Source organism: Hypanus sabinus, chromosome 23, assembly GCF_030144855.1.
Source record: "Hypanus sabinus isolate sHypSab1 chromosome 23, sHypSab1.hap1, whole genome shotgun sequence".
Taxonomy (NCBI): Eukaryota; Metazoa; Chordata; class Chondrichthyes; order Myliobatiformes; family Dasyatidae; genus Hypanus; species Hypanus sabinus.
In genome coordinates, this window is record NC_082728.1 from 26,615,584 (window position 1) to 26,634,620 (window position 19,037).

General features: G+C 43.9%; 1 pseudogene; it reads right to left on the reverse strand.

The window, feature by feature from the left end:
* Nucleotides 1–2,730: 2,730 nt before the first annotated feature.
* Nucleotides 2,731–19,037, reverse strand: part of LOC132380345 (L-xylulose reductase-like) — a 47,574-nt pseudogene continuing 31,267 nt past the window's right edge.

The following is a 19,037-nucleotide window of genomic DNA, read 5'->3' on the forward strand; positions in this document are numbered from 1 at the left end:
TCAACAGTTGGACTAGAATTGAGATAAACACAACCTCAAAGCATAAGGAAATGTAAATAATTCAAGCAGAATAATTTTTAAAGCAGCTAATGATTAGACAGTAACTACAGGATGCAGAGTAGTTACACTGCAAGTTTAGCAAGTTTTCTGCTGCAGCATAACCTCAACCACAAAGGCTGATCAACACTACTGTGGCGATAATTCTGGAAGCACAAGGGGTTCCATCATGACTGTCATATTGGTGTTGGATTCCCTGCCAGAAAATAAATCAGCACTACCTAAGATAAAGTGAAGAGTTTTGCAACCCAGACCAGTGTTTTTTCACTCACAATCTTGTTTGCTCTTTAAAGAAACGCTGAAAACACTGCATGTCAGTCCGTCCATGTCTTACCAGGAACCCTTCTTACTATTTGTGTTTGCTGTGCCAAGTGTCATTTTACCTCCACTGCTGGCAATGCTAACAAACAACTTTAAAGAATAGTTCCTGCTGGGTAAATCAGCCTCTTCACATAACGTTTCAGCTACACTGTTGCACCAGTTATTTCTTGCTGGTTCTGAGAAAGATGCTACTGCCTCCTAATGGAGATATTGTAGCACAATCTGTCACTATGGAAATGTAACAGTTACATGGAGTTGATGTAATACAGCCATAACATTTTATAAGAATCAAAGAACTAATCACTTCTGGTAGAAGATCATTTTAGAGGATTGCTTTTTAAGGTTTAATGTGTGGTGACCATATTGCTTCAGAAGTTCCTACATTTGATACAAGAATCAAAAACTGCTTTCACTACATTATCCTATGCCTTACATATCACCTCTGTGCATTCTACAATAATGACTAAGCTTCTCTTTAGCTGCCATGTCAATTCTCAAACCCATTCCCATCCTCCTTTGTCCTCCCACACACTTTCAGAACCCACCTTGTATTCCAAAAACATCATCTTATTTTCCATCCGGGCACCTTGCGACCTTCAAGACTCTATTCAACAATTTCAGATAAGCAGCCTTTCCTACTTGTGTCTGATCTGGCCAGTTTTGGGAAAAAAACACAACATGATCATCATGTAACATAAACTCAGTTATCCCACTCTACAGCTGCTACCCAACCCACTGATTTCAGACAAAGTTTAATATCTCCTCTCCCCACTCCCTGCCGTTCTCGTGTACTTTAAACCTCCTCCAAGCAAATTAGCTCTGATTTTATAAAAACTTCAACCACTCTTGGTGAAATCCAAAAACAAGGCTACATCACTTCTGCTTTGCAACTTAAAGTATGTGAATAATCTTATTTTAATCTCTAAAGTCAGATCTAAAACATTCATTCTCTCTCAATCCATGGAATTCATCGTGCCAAGTCATTGGGTATATTGAAAGAGGAGGTTAAGTTTTTGATTAGCAAGGGCATCAAAGGTTACAGGATGAAGGCAGGAGAATGGGGTTGAGAGATATGAAAAATCAGCCATGATGGAATGGTGTTATGTACCCCGTAACTGGGTGTCTAACCAGCAGAGAAAGAAGAATTCGTTGGAGTCTGGTGGTACTATACTAAAGGTGTTTATTAATAAAAAATAAGCAAAACCATATCAATAATGCAAATATACATATAAAAAAAGTTAGCAGTAATAAACCTAAAAGTGTAGGAATAATAATAATCAATAATAAGCTATCGATGTCTAGGGGTAAATAAATTGTCGTAGAAAAGTATAAAGTTCAGTTCAGTTCATAAGTGCTGATGTAGTTATGGTTGTAATCATTGGAGAGAGAGAGTGAGAGCGAGCGAGCGAGATGTAACAGCTACAGTCAGGCAAACCTTGCTTTACTTTCTTAATCCGTCGTATTGGTCATTCAGTTATGACCTCTCCGTCCTTCTGCTAGACCGTTCTTCTGTGGTGGACTCGTCACTCTGGCATGAGTGGACACACACTCAAGTCCCCACCGGCCCTTCTTTAACACTGTGAGCTTTACTGGCTGATCTCCTGGTTTGGTCTCTGAAGCCGCCACCTTTCTTGTGGGTTCCAACACTCAATCAGTGTCCACTGGCGTGTCTGGAGGGTGTCTCTCCAGACCTGTCTTTTATCCCTACTCACGGGGACTCAGCTATCCATCACTCCTGAATGACTGTGACCATCAAATAAGCCCACTCCTTCAGTCCACTGAGGAATGTTTATGAGCAAACTACTGTCCTTGCAGCGAAACAGTAAATAATTCAAAAAAGGAGTCACAGTATGGTTAATCAGCAATTTCCCCCTCTCTCTTATCTGTCGCCGATGTTGTTTGTTTTTCTGTCTCTCTTTCTCATGGTCAGCATAGCAAATGTAATAGTTTGTGTTTCTCGGGGGAGAATGGTTAACTCTGTACCCCATTGTCCATCAGGTCTGTTCATCACTCATAACAATGGCAGTGAAGACTCGGAAGACTAAATGATCTAATTCTGTTCCATTGTCTATGTTCATCCAATACCTGTGCAATTTTTCATTTGGATTTCTAGTATTTGCAGTTCTTTTTCAGACAACTGTTATCCATGTTGTTAGTAATTCAGAAATCAGATTGCATTAGAACTAAAACTGTTATAAATGTTCATGAACCTATCTGATGCAACATTTTAATAGATTTTCTTTAAAATATTACTCATAATGCTAACTCTTTGTTGAAGTTTGTCAGACTAATGCCCACAATCTTATTTATTTATTTAAATTAATATAATACACACAAAATGCTGGAGGAACTCAGCAGGCCAGGCAGCATCTATGGAAATGAGTAAACAGTCAATGTTTCGGGCCAAGACCCTTCATCAAGACTTGAAAAAGGAGACCAGGTTAGAATAAAGCGGGGGAAGGAGAGGAGGAAGTAGTACAAGTGATGGGTGAAATTGTGAGAGTGGGAGGGCTGAAGTAAAGGCCTGGGAAGTCAACTGGTGAAAGAGATAAAGTACTGGAGAAGGGGGAATCTCATAGGACAGGACTGAAGGCCATGGAAGAGGGGGAAGGGGGAATAGGGAGGTGATTGGCAGGAAAGGAGAAAAGATGAGAAGGGGAAACAGAAAATGGGAATAGTAAAAGAGAAAGTGGGAGGAGGGCAATTAACACATTTGAAAAATCGATGTTCGTGCCATTAGGTTGGAGGCTACTCAGATGGAATATAAGGTGTCACTCCTCCAACTTGAATGTGTCCCCATCACTGCAGTAGAGATCGTGGACTAACATGTCAGAATGGGAAGTAGAATTGAAAAGTTCCTCCAGTAATTTGAGTGTATTACTTTGACTTCCAACACCTGCCAATTTTTCTCTTGTTTGGGATTCTATTAATTGAGATACAGTGAGGAATTGGCCCTTTGAGCAATGCTGCCCAGCAGTTCCCCGATTTTAATCCTAGCCTAATCACGGAACAATTTACAATGCCCAAATAACCTCCCAACCAGTATATCTTTGGACCATGGGAAGAAACTGGAGCACCCAGAGGAAGCCAACAAGATCACGGGGAGAATGTATGAACTCCTTACACACAGTGTTGGGAAATGAACCCGGGTCTCTGGTACCGTGAAGGGTTGTGCTACAACGCTACCATGCCGCATTAAAGACAGAAACTGAGAGAGTCATTCAGCTTGAACAGATGCATTAGAAAATCTGACACACTTCAGCAACATTATCGCACAAAGTTCCCAGGAATAAACAGTGAAATGTTTGAAGTGGGCTCTTTGCAACGTTAAAACCATTTACAACTGGATTAAACAGAATTTTCCTTTTATTGCATGATTAGCCCATGAATTGTTTTATGAAGATAGAAATCCTTCGTTCACAAGCAGGGTCACTCCATTTATCATTGCACTTTTGTCACTGAGGAGGAAAATTATTGCATTCACTACATCTTCAAGTTCTGCAGGAGGAATGAGAGAAAAAAAACTTTTAATCTAAAATTTGATGAAGGTGGGCAGGTGCAGAATAATTGGTCATTCAAAGGCGGTGTTCAGTGGAGTTCTACAAAGCTTGAGTACTCAGTCCTGATTTGGATGTCACTGTAGGAGTCATGATAAAGAAGAGTGAGAATGATATTAACAAAATCACTGATGAGGAAGAGACCCTTCAATTTAGGGATAACTTTATGAAGGAATTGCTTAGAAGGATACAGAATAAATGCAGGCTGGATTGGGGACCTTGGTCAGCATGGACAGTTTGGGTCAAGGGGCCAGTTTCCACGATCTATATAACTAATACTCTGATCAAAATCCTACACAAAACAAACCAAAAGGGATCACTCGACAGAGTGGGTCAAGGGGCCAGTTTCCACGATCTATATCACTAATACTCTGATCAAAATCCTACACAAAACAAACCAACAGGGATCACTAGACGGAGTGCTTGACCCTTAAAATTTTCCCTCTCACATCCCAAGAAGGCAGATGTTAGGTCATATCTTGAAGCTAGCTAAAAGGTTTAATATTTTGAATGTTTTCTTTTTGTTTTTAAGAATTACACAGTGATTGCAAGTACTTTAATTCTCATCCTGCTGTTCCAGCCACCCACCATCTCCTAAGTTCCTGGCACAAATATAGCCCTAGTTTCTGTATTACAAGCTTACAGCTCATCTTCAGTCATCTAAGGGAAGCAAAATGCAAAAGCAATGTTTTGTCTATGAATAAGATTAAAGGATAATATATTTTGTTTCAGGTCATTTATAAGGCCCTACTGAACGCTGAAGTTCAAAATGCTATTTGCCTGCTTTCTCTAATATTTATTGGTAATTAAAATCTTTTAATCATGTTTAATCTTGTTGAGACACTAGCAGTTGTACTGGATTCACAAGCCACCAATTTTAAGAGCAGTCTTGCTAGTTTTATGAGTCGATGATGCCCAATACACACCCAGACAAAGTCATGGTTCATGCTATTGGCCATGATAGTTGTGTTCAAACTCCTTCAGGTCTGTAAGTACAGCTCAGAATGAACATTCAAAGTGTCAAAATTATCCTTGTCACTTGCCTGCAAACTTGCCCATTGGGATGCGAGACAACATTCCTGCTGCTTTTACTGGATCACTCCATGCAATCCGACCCATTGCAGTCATCACCACTGTGGGGTTCACGGCATTCACTCTTAACTGTGCCAGATTCAAAAATGCTGCTTTATTACAACATAAACTAGGTACTTTTAGATTTTCACCTTTAAAATTCCAGAAATCTCTTCCAAAATGAAGAAACTGAGAAATCTGAACCACATCTGTAAAATTCAATATCCTTGCTACACATTTCATTTTTCAATACATCCAATGATTAAAATTAGTCTGTACAATATTGTGGTAATTGCTGTTAACTCTTCATACCACGTGTAACTCTTGCTTCAGCTGGCGGCTTACTCTAGGGGGTGATCTTAAGAAATAGGGGGTGATCTATAGGGGGAAACTTAAGAAATCTCTTTTGGGTGGATGCTGTGCGATGTGTCCCCTGTTACAAATCAGTACCCCGAAATAACAAACTGTACACAATATGTGATTAAACGATTAAGCTTTATAATTCTTACTTCGACTGTATGGTTAATAAAGAAAATGAGAAAAATGGAAAAGGGGCCCAATTTTACAAGACAGTTTATTGCTCAATGTTAGAGCTCATTGATAAACCAATTGTCACTGCCCTTTGGACCCTTGCTCCAAGTCAATCCTATCTGGTGGTCTACCAACTCGCTCGCGTCTTCTCTCCTCATCTCTCCCCGGCAAAAAACCGCGAAAATCTCTCTTCCAGACTTCAGGAAAGGACAACAGCATTCCAAACCCAGTTATCTCTAGTCATAACCCAAACATTACTGCTAAAGACGAACCATTACATTATCAGTGAAACCCCACAGCATGTTACGCTCTTCCCCCCACCAAACTTAGTCATGTCCTCATGATATTGAAATATTTTGCCAACCCTTCCTGCAAAACACACAGCCCAATCCAGGTGTAAAAGGCCTGGATAGCTCCCCAAAACAGAAGGGGGTCACACTTTATTCCCCTGGTGCTACATAGGCCAACCTATCTGGTGGTCTCCTAACTCTGAAACCTCCGCACTCCATCATCTAGCTCTTCAGAATGCAATGCTACTAGGGATACTTCTGTCTACCTGGCAAGGCCTCCCCCAATCTATCACTCATACCCATTTGCAATTTGGAACCCTCTGTCCCATGATCAAACCCCGCTTCCTCCCCTGCAGAGTCCCGCTGCAACCCAGGCTGCCCGCAGATAGCCCCCGCACTTCACCTCTCAATGGGAGAAGGGCCTAGAGTTTCTTCCTCAATCAATGGGGAATTAGCGAAAGGTAGCATATATCACACATCCAGGTCCTCATCCTCCAAATCAGTATCCCTCTCGGGTGGGGCCCGGTAGTCACTCCGCATTTTCGCTAAGTCCTTCTACTAGGTATAGGTTCCAAGTCGGGCTTTGGGTCTACCTGCACCACTTGTCCCAGGGGCAACAGTTGGTTCTGATGGAGAATCTTGACAGGCCCATTCCCATCCTCTGGTTTCACCCAGAAAACTGGTAGGTTTGGCATCTGACTCTCCACCACATCTCCCGGCAAGAGTTGGGAGAATCTCACCTTTTGATCATATCTCCACTTATTCCCTTGATTGTGCTTGGCAGCCGCGACCCCAGCTAAATCATAATCCCTTTTCAACTCACTTCTCATGTCAGACACATACTTCAGAAGTCTTTGGTGGTAAGTCACCCTCCTCAGCCCCAAAACAAAGGTCAATGGGCAACCTTGCCTCACGCCCAAACATCAGATAATCCAGCTAGTGCCCAGTAGCTTCATTTTGTCTACAATTGTAACTCTGGACCAGATGCCCAATAAGTTGACTCCACCTGCTCTTCTTGCTGATCTCCAGGGTCCCGAGCCTGTCTAGCTAGTGTCCGATTAAACCTCTCTGGCTGGGATTACCCTGTGGGTGATAGGGTGGGGTCCTCGACTTCTTGACTCCAAGCATACCCAGTAACTCATAGATGAGTCGGCTCTCAAAATCCTGTCCCTGATTACTACGTATGCACCTGGGAAGGCCATAATAAATGAAATACTTCTCCCATAACACTTCTGCCACTGTATTCACCTTGGTAGGAAAAGCCTGAGCATATCTGGTGTAGTGGTCCATGATGACGAAGACATTCGCTGTGTTGCTGGCATCAGGTTCTATGGACAGGAAATCCATACACACCGGGTCCAGAGGCCCTACACTCTGCAAGTGGGACAAAGGAGCTGCCCGCGTAGGCAGTGTCTTCTGCTGTATGCATCGAATGCACGACTTGCAGTATTCTTCGACCTCCATCTTCATTCGGGGCCAGTAAAACTGGTCTCTGAGCAATTCATAGGTGTTTTCCACCCCAAAATGTCCAGAATCATCATGAAGTGATTTGAACGCCATCCTCCGATACTTATGGGACAGAACCAGCTGGAAATGCCGAGGTCGGTCTGGGGGTGACGTGACCCGGTATAAGATCTGGTTCTGGAAATCCAACCAAGGCCATTCTCATAGTAATGGAGACACTAATGCGTGTTTTGTCTTCTCCACCTGAGCCATGTCTCCCTTTTCGACTGCCGCCCAAATGGTACCGATGCCCGGATCATCTCGCTGAGCAGCTGCCACTTCCCCAGAGCTCAATTCCAGCATCTGACTAGTCTTCAGAGCAGTCAGGTTACAGTAAACTTGGGGTATGGTGTCATCAGAAGCCCCCAATTGATCCACTGCTCGACCCTGCCTCTCCTTTCCCTCTGCCTTCACGGTGATGGCAAATTGACTCATGGCTTTCACCCCAGGGGCAGGATTGCTTTCCCACTCCTCATCCCTGTCCAGTCCCTCATGCACCCTGCGGGACAAAGAATCCACATCAATGTTCCGGCTCCCTGGCTGAAATTATAGGCAGACAATGCTGCCAACCACCGATGGCCTGTGGCATACAGTTTCCCCAAGGTCAGGATATAAGTTAGGGGGTTGTTGTCCGTCCACACCTTAAACTTGGCCCCGTAGAGGGAGTCACTCAGCTTATCCACCACCGCCTATTTCAACGCCAGAAATTCCAACTTGTGCGTGGGATAGTTTTTCTCAGAGGGCGACAGACTCTGGCTGACAAACTCAGTGCGTCTCAACCTGGTGCCCTGATCTTGATACAGGATGACCCCTAAATGCTGTCGGCTAGCATCCGTGTGCAATACATATGGTAATCGGGGGTCTGCAAAAGCCAGCACCAGTGCCTGATCAACAGCGACAGAAAGGGCTCCGACGGGCTAAGATGCTCACCACACTCCTGTCCTTTTCTCCCCCTCTCTTTCTTCCCAAGGGAGGGCAACTGCACAGAAGCTGATTCAATGGGTGACTCACTTTCATGTAGCCTTTCACAAACCTCTGACAGTAACCACAGAACCCAAGGAACAAGTGCAGAGTGCTCACAGTCTGGGGTCTTGGGCCAAGTGGTAACCAATCTTAGCCGGATCTGTAGCTACTCCATCCCATGAGACCATGTGCCCATCACAGCTAACGGACGTTTGGCAGAACTGGCACTTGTCCAGGGAAAGTGTTAACCCTTCAGGTTTCAGGCAGTTCAGCAGCCTCACTTCATGTTCTTCCAAGGTGGATCTGAATACTATGAGGTCATCCAGATACACCGACACCTCAAGGAAGTTCACATCCCCCACCGTCTTCTCCATGACCTGCTGCAAGGTTACAGGCGCTTCAGAGCTCGGGGGGTCTCCATCACCCTCGCTACTTCCCTGGGCCGTATTATCATTGGCTTTGACTGGGTGAACTAGACATTCGGTATCTGGCCTGATGCAGCCACGCACTTCCTCAAGAGCAGTTTGAAACCCCGGGTGCATGGACAATGTTCCCAGAAAGCTCTCACTAGCTTTCTCCTTGCTGGCCCTCATGAGAGGGGTGTTGGTTCCCACCAGAATTGAAACGCCGCCCATCTCAACAGAGCCCGGACGAACCAGCACCAATGTATCAAGGACCTCAGACACTCCCACATCGGCATCCGAGAACTCCGACTTCACTGACAAATAACAGTCGTATATATAATCACCAGCACTAAGCCCCCAGATCTCCAGTGCCCTGAATGGGGTCAATAGTAAATGCTTCAGATGCCGGTTGTAAAACGAACGGTACAACAACATGACCTGCGACTCGGTGTCGAGTATGGCTCTAGCATAAATACCCTCTATTTGTAGAGTGTTACGAACCCCGTAACTGGGTCACTTACCAGCAAAGATAAAGAGGACCGTTGAAGTCTGATGGTACTATTTTTAAAAGTCTTTATTTATAAAGGGGCACAAAAATAAGATTAATACAGACATTCAGATAAAATACGTCGCCAATACTCAATCTAAAAACGCGGGTATAATAATAATCATCAATTAAGCAATAGCTCTATCGTTTGTCTAGGGGATATTGTATTGTCCAATGGAAAGATAAAAGTCACTGTCCTTTCAAGCTGCAGCTATTTGGGTTTAAGAGAGACGGTTTTAAACTTGCCAGGGACTTTTATGAGGCCAATCCGTTGGTTCGGGGCAGTTGGTTCCCCGTTGTTAGTTCCAAGTCGTTTTCCGTGGTACCAGCCACCAGCCCCCAGGCAAGGGAACCGAACGCACGTGGCTTCCTTCAAATGGCTTCCCACTATTATGGGATCGCTAGCGTTTCTTCTGGTGCATCTGAGGGGCTGTCCCTACAGCCCCCCCTTTTATCTTAACTCACCGGGTAGTAGATGTCAATCAAGTTGGGGTGATGCAATCCCTCTCTCAACCACCCCACTTTGCCCGAGGGCTTGCACGTAGCATAGTCCCCAATCCACAAACGTTGTCTCCAGGAGACAATGGCCATGTCTCTCTCTCATTTCCTGGGTCCCCTGACTCAACCCAATAATGCTCTTGCGATTCTCACAAAGGAGGGGGCTACCCCGCACCCTTTGGCCCCTCAGAGCTGTGGTGCATTCATAACAAGAGACACACTGGAGCATGTTCCCACTAAGTCTTCAGGAATTGGGCCTTTTGCTTTCGGGGATTCCTTGGTACATTGCTGGGAATGTACCAGAGACACCAGGCCATTCCCTCACTGGGTTTCCTCTAAGTTTTCCCAATGACTCTCTCTGCTGAGGTACCCAGGGGCTCACTATCCTTCTGGCATGATACCTGCTGCCAGCAGCCCTCCGCATTGTTCGTCCCTTTCGGGAATCCACCCCCCCCCCCAACAGCTCCATCATACGGTGGGGGGGTCACATCTGCTGATAACAGCCGACGTATCTCCATTCTCAACTCAGCCACAATCGCCTCTACCGCTCCCCAGGGTAGGCTATCTGTGGTCACTTCACTGCAGGGGACCACTACTGAGGACTGTACCCTGCTGATGGAGTCCTCCCATGCCTCTGCCACGTTCTCCTCTTCCCGTACCTCTCTGATCAACTCAACAAAAGCTGGAGGGTGGTGCGCCTTACGAGACTGTCGGAGACCCCAGGCAATCCGGTCATGGGACTGGGCACCCCTGGCTATCTGGTCCATTCTTAGCTGATCCACCTCAGCTGCTTGAATGGCCCCTCTGCACTGCAAGCAATTTGTCTGCCTCTCGAGCTGAAAAATAAAAATGGAAAGCTTCACCCCCTTCTCCTGACGCATGTTCTGAAACCCCACCATGAGTTCCATTGGGCTTCCTGTCAGGCCAAAAGCATTGTCCAGCGCTTGCAGGTAATTGACAGCTGTCACAAGAGACTGAAACCTGATGTCTCTCACAACATCAGCAGCCCACCATTCGAACTTTCAACCAATCTCTGTGGCTTTATGTCATTAGGGTACTGCCACTCATCTAGCAACTGAGAGATCCGCTCTGTCCCACCCAAGTCTCATACTCCTCCTCCCCTTTAGGGGTGGGCATTATTTCAGAGAATAGGCGGAGCCTGCCATATCTGGGACTTTGAATTTAATATTTCCACTTATTCGCCAGAGAAGTAAGGCGGGTACTAACTCAAGAATTCTCATTCTTCACTGGGGGACATGGACTAATTAGACATTCCAAATCTGACCACTCTCTCCTCTCACTCCTCAGAAATGAGAGAACCCTGTCTTTGAAATCTCCACTCCCAGCTACTGCTACATCAGTGCTAGTCTGCATTAAAATGAGAGCTGCCCCCGCCATTTTATCAAACCTCCGCTCACAATCACAACATCAACAGTACTTAACATGCGAAATAACGATTCACCCGGAGTACAAATATCTACCCCACTGGTTCATTGTTCAGGGTAATCACTCATCATGCAATGGAATCAATCCCGGGCGAGCCCTCACAATTGTAACTCTTGCTTCAGCTAGTGGCTTAATATAGGTTGTGATAGCTCCCAGCTCAGCCAAACTTAAGAAATCTTGTTTGGACGGTTGCTGCACGATGTGTCCCCTGTTACAAATCAGTACCCCAAAATAACAAACAGTACACGATACATAATTAAACAATTAAGCTTTATAATTCTTACTTTAACTATATAGTTAGTAAACACAATAAAAGGGGCCCAGTCTTATGAAACTGTCTATTGCGCAATGTGGAAGCTCTCTGATAAGCCAATCGTCAACCATTGACCTCCTCCGAGCATCACTGCCCTTTGGACCCTCACTCTGAGTCCACCCCATCCGGCAGTCTACCAGCTCTCTCCATTCGCGTCTTCTCTCTTCATCTCTCCCTGGCAAATGATTGCGAAAATCTCTCTTCATCTCTCCCTGGCAAATGATTGTGAAAATCTCTCTTCCATACTCACAAGGAAGAACAACAGCATTCCTAACCCCGTTATCTCTAGTCATAACCCAAACATTGCTGCTACAGAGAAACCATTACATTATCAGTGAAATTCTACAGCATGTTACACATGTAAAAGAAATACCAGTTTCAGAAGTAATCACAGGAAACCGTTGAAGGCCCTCAGCTGGTGAAATCATACTAAAGTACATTCTCAGAAGATTCAAATAGACAGTATACCATTGAATGGTGGAATACTTCATCAATCTGCTAAGACCTCATTTTAATTTCAACCTCAAGATGGTATGAAGTATTTTTAAGTTATTTTAAGTTAAATCCATTTCTATAGTAATAATAAGCAAGCTATGGTTTTACTCTTTGGAGCAACGGAGGGCAAGAGGTGACTTGACAGAGGTGTAGAAGGTTTTAAAAGGAATAAACAGAGTGTACAGACAGCACTTTTTCCCCCGTGTGGTAATAGCCAATACCAGAGGACATCCATTACAGTAAGTTCAAACTACATCAGGGGCATTTTGTTTGACACACAGAGTGGTAGGTGTGGATGGTGACAGAGGCTAATACAACAGAGACAATTAAATGACTGTTGAATAAGTAAATGATGTAACAAAAAATGGCTATGGGCTGCGTAGGATGGAAAGTTTAGATTGATTGTGGAGTTAGTTACATTGGTCGGCACAATGCCCTGGGTTAAAGTGCCTATACTGTGCTGTACTGTTCTGCGTGTATTCTATGTTAATAATGCACTTACATGAACATGACATCCAAGGTTCAATTACTGGGCCAATAGAAGTGATGTTCCACGTTGCTGGTTGGTTCAAAACCAAGTTTTAGTTTCATTTGGTTTAAAACTCCATTTTGATAACAGGATTAGTAGATCTAAGGAAATGTGTTCCATGAGGAAGTTAGTAAATATTAACAAACCTGAATTGCTAATAGATGGAAGAAAAAGCCTCTATGTCAAGATACATCAACAAACAGGGTGATTACAGATAATCTATTCTGGCTAGATCTTACTAGAGCTTTCAGAGAATTATTCACAGTATCAGATAATCACTTCCATGCTCATTGTCTGGTCATGTCAGTGCTTACCTTGTGTGGTCCCAGCTCAAGTGCCATCACTTTTGTTAGCATATCAACAGCTCCTTTTGAGGCACCTTAAAAAGCAGAGAAAAACAACAAGTAACCAACATAGTGAGCGATTGACAAAAACCCAGGAGAAACAATATTCCAGTTTTGAAAGTTTGATATAGGAGGTACAGCAACTGATTGAAAAAACAACAGCCAGCACTTATGGCCAATTATTATCCGGTGCATGGCTAACATGAGGCTTAGGAGGCAACTTGATCAAAAAGGTTTAACAAAATGCTCATCCAATGGTTGAAGTGTTTAAAGGCTGCCTCTGTTAACTTGTAAACAAGAGAAAATCTGCAGATGCTGGAAATCCAAGCAATACCCACAAAATGCTGGAGAAACTCAGCAGTCCAGACAGCATCTATGGGAAAAAAAATACAGTCAACATTTCAGGCTGAGACTCTTCAGCAGGACTGATAACAGGATTCAACCTGAACCATCGACTGTACTTATTTCCATAGATGTTGCCTGGCCTGCTGAGTCATTCCATCACTTTGTGTCTGTTAACTTGTATGTCATTTGAAATCAGTACACCCATGAAATAATGGTCGTGATCAATGGTTGATTAAATAACAACTATGGGGAAGCTGAAGCCAACCAAAGAAATACTGAAGCTCCCTTGAGCTAGAAGGCAAATGCAGGAGGAACGGAAATGTTTAGAAGCAGCAAGGAGTACTTTGTGACTGACAACATCAGCATAATTGTTGAGGGATGTACAATGAAACTGTCCTTCAAGTCAATTTAGTAAATCTAAGTGGGAAGTCCATTTCCACTCGAGGTTTATCAGCTAGGGTTCAGACCTTAGTATCATGTTTTTCCCCTATCTCTTCTCCTTTAGACTATTCCACATCTGCAGGACACTAAGTCAGCATCTTTGCTGCATTTTATTCATGTTAACACAGTCTTTTCAGAATACCCAGCTTCCACAATGGTGGCCTGAACAGCAGCCACAAGAATACCCAGAAAAAAATGTTATGAGGCTGTGTGTGAACATGAACTACAAAATAGTTAAACAGGCATAATGTCAAGTTTGCTTATTGCACAAAATAACCAGCTCCAAATCGAAACTATTTTTCAAAGAGCAAAGCAGGTGGGCTGTATAACTCACAGTATGAGCCAAGGTCTTTCATTGCACATTAGAATGCCTGGCTGGAAACGCTCACAATGGAACCACCTGACCCATGGCATTTCATTCCTTTTGCAATTATCTTGGAAAAAATTTAAGATCATTACTGGACTTAGTACTGTACCAACAAGTTACTATACACGACAAAGGCAGAAACATTTTCAATTGCTATTTCAGCTTGGTAGAGGTTATCTTGAAGGCAATTTTATAATTACTATTAGGCATCTGTAAAAAGTGCTGTACAATATGAACGACAGTATCTTAAATTCTGTGAGATGTCTGATCTCAGTTAAACATTTTATAACTAGAGAACCACAAAAATAAACCTGCTGCATGAGGAAGGAACATTGAGGCTTTTAACATCTGCTGAGCAGTATTGTCTATCACAGGTAAAGCCCACCCCACCAATGAGAGTATCTACATGGAAGCTGCCACTAGAAAGAAGCGTCCATCGTCAAAGACCTCCAACCCCCAGGCCACGCTCTCTTCTTGCTGTTGCCATCAGGAGGGAGGCATAGAAGCCTTAGGTCCCACACCACCAAGTTCAAGACCAGTTATTATTACCCTTTCAGCCATCAGAGGACCAATGTGGATAATGACACTCACCTCAACTCTGAACTGATTTCCACAAATGCTGCATTAAAAAATCAAAATGACTGGTGTCCTACTGCCAACCAGAAGGTACTAATCTGCAGTGCAGAGTCAGGCAACTTCCACAAAAGGTACAAAAGCCGGATGAACTGAGCAGGTCGGGCAGCATCTGTTGAAATGAGGAGTCAACGTTTCAAGCCGAGACCCTTCATCAGCGTACACAACGCTGGAAGAACTCAGCAGAGAAATACTTTAACTCCTTAATCATCCCCCATTACTGCAGGTTCCTGTCCTTGTAGGGTAATGTAATGGTTGACAGATGATGCGTTGTTTATAATATAAATTATTTGACATGATTCACAAACACCATCATTGAGTTGTTGTGTTCACTTGAAGAGATCGTGTCTGACTTCATTACATGAGTGCAAGGCAACTGCTTTTGGTTTGCTTGTAACGGAAGTAGAGGAAGTTAAGCACAAAAAACAATTCTCACATGTTCACAAAATCGTACGCTGGTGACCCAGACGCTCTTGGACAGTTTTGGAGTTACTTGACATGTGGACCAACGCAGATGATTTCAAACTGTCAAAGAGTTTTGAGAGCAGCATGCTAGCACGTGCTTACACAGGTGGAGTCCCAGTTCACACTGCAAGAAATCACTGTAGACAATGCCAAATTTTACTACATCTTGGCTTTGGTAAGTGCTGCAGCTGGTGTGGTGAGTCTACTAGAAGACCCACCTGGCACGTGATAAATATGTCAGTCTGAAAACTCAGCTGTTACAGATTTATGGACAGCCAGGTCTGAGTCTGAACACACCTAGCAGTTGCTCTCAGCTAATGGACCACATGCCATCTCCTGGGCAATCACCATCCTTGTTTTATTTTTTAAAGAAATCTTTATGCAACAAATGCCCGATCAAGTTTGCACAACCCTCACTAATACACCCATGAAGGACTATAGGGAGCTTGCTAAGATGGCTGATCATCCACACGCAGCCAGACAGAGGTGCATTGTTCCCCCTCCTCTCCCTGGCTCAATAAACCCTGTCGGCAGACTCACACCCGCAGCTCTGAATCTGGGTCTCTGTTTTTGCCATGAATGTCAAGAAGTGCTGCCTGCCTGCAGCTTCAATATTGCCAATGTATCAGGGATCTGTGTAGGATCTGTGCCAGGGTTATCTATCGTTTGCAATGGACCCCTTTACAGGGACACAGTGAGTGAGCTGCCAGAGACTGACCAACCCTCACTGGAGGCCACCAACAGCAACAGGATCTGGACTTATGGAACATGTTGAACGGTGCTCTGCTTCAGAGGACGACTCTAGCACATGGGAATTTGTCTTGGCTAAAGTTGCTAGACCTAAGCTCAGTATAGATTTCCTGTGCGCCAAAGGACTGATAGTAGATCTTAGGAATCGTTTGCTTGTGGACGCAAAGTACAGCGGGTTGTTGTCCTCTATCCTCACAATGACTCTAGTGCATGCACCACATGTGAATTCACTCACCCGCTGGGCAAGGTCCTAAATCTCACCAAGTCCACACTTTCCACTAGTGGAAACATGGGATCGAGCACCATATTTTCACAACTGGCCGGTGTGAAGGCTGAGTTTGCTAATGTGGAAATGATTGCCATTGTACACAGGCTAGCAACTCGACCTCGTGGAAACAGACAAAAATGCTAAAGAAACGGCAAAGGTTGCTGCCCAATGCACCACAAGGCGCAGAAAGGAGCAACAGCAAAGATCTAACAAATGACTATATCACGGGTCCAGTGGTGCTCTTACCTGTCCAACATGAAACACAGCTTTCACATTAACATTAAATATCCTGAAAAATAAGAAAAAGAGCATTCACTATCAAAATAATGAATGAAGTTAACGGGGCCGGGGAGTTGTCAGAATCAGAATGTTGGGGAGTTAAAGGAGTGCAACCTTGAAGGTAATGGGTGATAGGAGAAGTCAGGCAGGTGGGGGAGGGGTTGAAATAAGAAGCTGGGAGGTGATAGGTAGAAAAAGTTAAGGGTTTAAGAAGGAATCTGATAGGAAAGGAATGTGGATCATGGGAGAAAGGGAAGGAGGAGAGGCAACAGGGTTCAAAGGTATAATTCAATGTCAGAGAAATGTATACATTATACATCCTGAAATGCTTTTGCTAAACGACATACCACAGGCTCTCTCTCTCTCTCTCTTTCTCTCCCTAATAAGGGAGAAGGAGGTGTCTCCGTTTTCCCAGCGAGCGGAGAGACATAACAAACAACATCTGTTGTGTTGTTTTTTTTCAGCTCTGTGCCTGAAGATCTCAAAGATCCTGGGTTTCCAGGCACACAGCCATAGATATATCGACTCCTCTGATGACACACAGGTCTCCTGCCGGAGGGGTGATAAACAGGTGAGAAAAGATATGGGGGGGGCACGGTGGTGAATTGAAGGACGAGGGGGAAAAATTACCAGAAATTGGAGACAATGACGGCCATGGCATCAGTTTGGAACCTACCTAGATGGAATTTGCAGTGCTGATCCTCCAACCTGAGAGCGGCTTCATCACAGTAGAAGAACATTTCGAAATGGGACTGGAAATAAAGTGAGTGACCAGCAGGGAATCCTGCTTGTTGACGATTGAGCGGAAGTGCTGGTCAAAGTGATCCTCAATCTAAGTTGGGTCTCGCCATGTAGAAGCAGCAGCACTGGGAGCTCCAGACACAGTATATCATCCCAACAGACTCACTGGTGAGGTGTTGCCTCATCTGGAAGGACTGTTAGAGGTCCTGATTGGAGGAGATGAAAGGTCATGTATAGCATTTCCTCTGGACAAGGGAATTATGGAAAGAGCAATCCCTGTGGGAAGTGGAGAATGGGGACCCGTTGAAGATGACGGAAGTGGTGGAGAATGATGCACTGGTTGTTCAAACAGAGCAGTTCCATGGGATAACACTCAAACCAATGACTCCTCCACGACGTAACCTTTGGATCCCCTTGCACCAACTCTTGCTAAACTTCTAATGCCTGCCTGCCAGCACTTGTTCCCCCAGATACCCAACACCATAGTCACCGCTGAGCATTCACATTGTTATTCTGCCTTGATCACCATGTTGAATGTGTCACGCGCTCCTCCCACTGCTGTGATCTGCATTTGGTGTGATGAATAGATCCCCACTGCCACATAAGGAGGGGAAAGGTCGCTGGATTAGGAGGCAGCAATGGAGATAAAAAAGCAACAAGCCTCAAGCAAAAAAAAATATCTTTCTATATTCAAACGTGTTTTCCTCCCAACAAACCACAATTCCCCAACTTTCTTCAGTCAAGCTAATATACACTGGCTTTGTTGCCTCACATCTCCCAATGGCTTTCCTTGCTCTAACTTCCTCCTTTTTGCTAGGTGAAAAAAAAACAATGCTTTTAAAAATGTAATGTTCTGCAGATCATTCTTAAACTAAATATTTTACAAAATACAAGCTAAAACTTCAGTGATTGTTGAACAACAGTGCAGTTTGCTTTCTCCAACCTCGTTGAAACTCACAAAAACACTTTAGACAAAGCTCTCAACTCCAGTTTTTATTTACCTGCAAGGGAAAATAAATATGACTTTTCAACCATACAAGCGAGAGTAATTAATGCTTAATCAGATTTATACTTTAAAGATATTGTCACTCAATTATCAAATGCTTCCTGGGTAACTTCCAGGAATGGTTCCCTAATGAGAACTCCAGCATTGTTCACCAAAAGATCTACCGGACCTACATCTTTCAGTGCATTTTCTGTGGCTTCCCAGTTACCCAAGTCCACACAGATTGTCAACATATCAGGGCACTGAAAGACCAAAGAAGTCAACAGGTAGATAGATTTTTTTGTCAAAAAGGGACACAAAGCACAGGAGGTGATAAAGTAGACAGGAAATGATAAAGCAGTGGTGGTTGGGGGTGTGGAGGTGTAGGTTAGTGGGAGAAAGTGTCAATCAGCCTTACTGCTTTGGGCAAGTAACTGTTTTAAAGTCTCGTGGCCCTAGTCTTGATATTGCATAGCCTCTTCCCTGAAGGGAGTGGGACAAACAATCCATGAGCAGGGTGGGTGGGATCTGTTCAGCTAGGTCTTCTAACATACAATAACTAACTAAGTCAAACTCAGAGTGGATCAAATTATACGCCTGTTCATTACTTGCATGGGAAAGTCTACCTCCGTACATCAAGTCATTGGTAGGTAGCTTCAAGCTTATAGCTCAAAACAGATCATTGTTATACAATTACAGAGTCCAATAATTCATCCTTAACTGCATTCCTTTCATATCTGATCCATCTTAAATAAGTCACATTTGTCTTTGAGGCATCTAACCACCCACCCAACTCCCACAGCAGCTATGTCCTGTTTTCCTCTCTTGTAAAAATACTCCCCGCCATAAAATACATGTCTCCTTCTTATAAGCCTTTCATCCAAATATTTCAAC